Source organism: Otolemur garnettii, unplaced genomic scaffold (assembly GCF_000181295.1).
Source record: "Otolemur garnettii isolate 467f Iridium unplaced genomic scaffold, OtoGar3 scaffold00013, whole genome shotgun sequence".
Lineage (NCBI taxonomy): Eukaryota > Metazoa > Chordata > Mammalia > Primates > Galagidae > Otolemur > Otolemur garnettii.
The window spans coordinates 5,113,583-5,117,447 of NW_003852408.1; positions in this window are offsets into that span (position 1 = coordinate 5,113,583).

Below are 3,865 nucleotides of genomic sequence, written 5' to 3' on the forward strand. Positions count from 1 at the left end.
GGACACAAATAGCCCCATTGTCATGGAATGTTGGTTCTAGTGGGAAAGAAAGACATTAGTCGAATAATCACACCAGCAGATCTATAGCAAACCGGCACATGTGCTCCAAAAAGGAGGGGTGGAGGGCACATGGTCTTGAAGAACACAACAAGGAGCAAGACTCAAGCAGGAGAGATACAAAGTCTTCTGAGGAACAGTGTTTCTGGCAGCAGACCAGCACTTCTTGTGATACTTTACTAAAGAGAATGTTCCCCAGCTCCATCCAGGTTAATACAATGATGCAATGTCTCCGTATATCTATGGCTGAATAGGATTCCATGGCGTGCATATACCACAGTTCACTAATCCACTCATGGGTTGATGGGCACTTGGGCTGCTTCCACGTCTTTGTAATTGTGACTTGTGCGGCACTAAACGTTCAAGTTGCAGGTGTCTTGTTGATAAAATATTTTCTTTCTTTTGAGTAGATACCCAGTAGTGGGATCGCTGGATCAATTGATAGGTCTGTTTTTCGTTCTTTGAGGAATCGCCAAACTATTTTCTGTAGAGGTTGTACTAATTTGCAATCCCAACAATAGTGTATAAGTGTTTTTGCTTTCTCTGCATCCACACCAACATCTATTGTTTTTGGACTGCAGTGAAGATTTTTATGCCGAAAACCTTGTTTGGCAGCTGTGGGGAAGGAATGTCAGGTTCCCTCAACTCCCTGTCCTGATGAAAAAGCAGCTCAGGGCTTCAGCCTCCCAGCACCAGACTCTATTCTTAGGAGCAGTCAACAAACAGGCCAGTCTGGAGAAAATTCTAAAGACACATTTATATAGAAATTATTTCCACACCTAGTGATGATGGCATAGAGGCAAAGTTCATGGCTTTCTTTGGTAAGAAATGAGGGTGGAGAGGAAGGACAGGGAATGATGACAGAGACCTCTGTCCCTCAGCCCCACCAGCCTTGAGCTGGGCCTCTTCCTGAATCTAGGCCCAGACCTCCCTTCCTTAGAGCAAGTTCTTTAGAAAATTTAAAATTGTGAATTATGTCTCTAACCCTGTGTTGTATAAATCCTTTTGAAGTCTCTTGTCAGTTTTATAACCCAAGAATGTCCATTTAAAGACCAGGACATATAAACATCAAAGGAGATAGCACCCCTACCTCCCAGTTTCCCTGGGAAGGTGGGAGCCCAACTTTGGGGGGTGCCTGGCTCCAAGTTACAAAACTACCTCCTGTCATGAAGATATAAGAAAGTATAGGCCAGGTGCGGTGGCTCACGCCTATAATCCTAGCACTTGGGAAGCTGAGGCAGGTGGATTGCCTGAGCTCACAGGTTCTAGACCAGCCTGGGCCAAAGCAAGACCTCATCTTTTAAAAAAAAAAAATCTGGGCGTTGTGGTTGGTACTTGTAGTCCCAGCTACTTGGGAGGCTGAGGCAAAAGAATCACTTGAGCCCAAGATTTTGAGGTTGCTGTGAACTAAGATGCCAGGGCACTCTACCAAGGGTGACAAAGTAAGACTCTGTCTCAAAAAAGAAAAATAAAGAAAGAAAATGAAATTTTACTTTTCCTTTAGGTAAGTCCAGTTAACAATCACCAATGGCTTATGATCTCCACCCATGCCCCACCCTTGCTCTTAAAACCGCCCCTCCCTTTATTTAAGCAGAGTTGAATTCAGACTTCATCCTGGCCTGTGTCTTGCATTGCAATAGCCTCAGATTCCTGATGCTTTCATGCCACATTTAGGAACCTGGACTGTATCTGAGTTAGGAGAGACAGAATATGACAGTAGCAGAGAGCTCAAACTTGAGAGGGTGATTCATATCCTGGGCTTAGAATCCTGAGTCTGACCCTGCCCAAGGATAAAATAAATTACTCCATCTCTCAGTCCTGGTTCTGGTTTCATTTTTAGTGCATGAGGAGAGGGACTGGATCCTTTCAGAGATAGTAAGGAAGAAAAGAAGGGAATGATGTAAGACATTTACAGAGAATAAAAGTGCAAGAATTTAATAATTGATTAAATATTTATATTTGAGGTGAGGGAAAAAAAGATTCAGAACTGAATTTAATTTTGCTTTAGTTGAGAGACTTGGGCCTGGTTGTAATTCCAAAAACTAAACAGAAAACTCCCAGGAAAAGCAGACCAGGTGGAAGTAAGTTGGCTCTGAGATGATTGCAGTGCATACAGATGGAGATAGCCCGCAGGCTGTTTGTTGGGTGTTAGGATCTGATGCTCAGGGGAAGAGATTGGCCATGAGAATCTACATCTCGACTGAAAGTCCCAGAGGGATGAGATCTCTCAGACAAATCGGTTAAGCAAGAAGAGTTTTCCTTTCCTCACTTCCAATTCTGTTCTCACAGAATTTTGACTATTCTGATATTTTTCCTATGTTCTTGGTGGGCTCCCTCTAAAGCACTGGTGGGAAAATTCAGTCTCTCAGTCTCAGGCCTTCCCTACCACCGAGGACTTACCTTCAACTTGCCTCAGCTTCTTCCCGTTCCTGGCAGCCAACGGGAGCTGGGTGTGATTGCTTTCTTAACTCTGTCATTAGGGATAAAACCACACAGACATTACTAAAAAAAGAAAGAGGTCAATCACAATGTTTATCTTACCAATGCACATTCATTTTCAGGAAGCCTGTGGGGTCTAAAAAAGAGGGAAGTAGGTGTAAGAAAGCTGGTGGGGAACAATGTGGACAATAAATAGGGGTTGCTTGAATAGCTGCGCAACACTGAACAGCCATAGTGATTGATTTTGCCTGGAAATTGCTCAGTTCTCCCTGTTACTTTCCTTGAGCCCCTGGTCCTGGAAGAAATGAATCTCAGTGTGCTGTCCAGCCTGCTGCAGGCTTCCTGACCTTCTGCAAGTCCATCAGTCACAATTAGCTTCATTAAGCCTGACACGCTGTTGTGCCCCTGGCATTTCCACATCGGTCTTAGGTATTCTGCAGAGGGCTAATGACTATGGCTTAATAAAAAGTAACACTGTTTAAAATTTCGTGCCTCATTTTCTTGGTGACTTTCTTGTCCTTTTAAGAATCTTAATTATTCAACCCAGACAAGACAACTACTGTGCTTCAGTGGCCATCTAAACAGTCTGAAAATATTTCAGCCTCAGTGCTTATTTCCCTAACTCTCCAGAGAAGGCTTTCCTTGCTGTGTTAAAACAGACCCATGTACTGCACCCTAGCTTTCTTCTTCCCCAATAAACCCCCCTGAAGCCCCACACCATGAAGCCAAGGTAATAGGCACACCTACTATGGGACAATTCAACTCACAATTCCTCTGAAAGAAATTTTTTACAAAAAATAACTAGAAGAGAACAGCAGGTGCTCAATCTAATTATCCAGCTGCTTCATTCTGCTCTCACCAAGTGGGGCCTGCTTTTTTGTGAGGCTCTGAGTGGACAACCTTAAAATATTCAGATACATATTCAATCTTTCAGAATGTTTGAATTTTTATTTCTATGATATCCAGCACATAGCTCTTTGGAAACATTGAATTTACCTTTGGTGCCGTATAGACAGTGCTTTTTAAAGGAAAAATCCCAAGGTCTAAAATTGGAAGACCTGGCTTTATGACGTTCTCTATGACCTGTGACTTTGGCAACATGGAATAACTACCCTGAACGTGAGCATTGGTGCTTCCTGACCTGCTTCTCATTATTTATGTGCAGAGAAAAGTAGGTGATCTGTGTGAAAATACTTAACTTGATAAGAGTAATATCCTACCCAAGTGCAGTGGCTCACACCTGTAATCCTAGCACTCTGGGAAGCCAAGATGGGTGGGTTGCTTGAGCTCAAGAATTCAAGACCAGTCTGAGCAATAGTGAGACCCTATCTCTACTAAAACTAAAAATAAAATTAAAAACTAGCCTGGT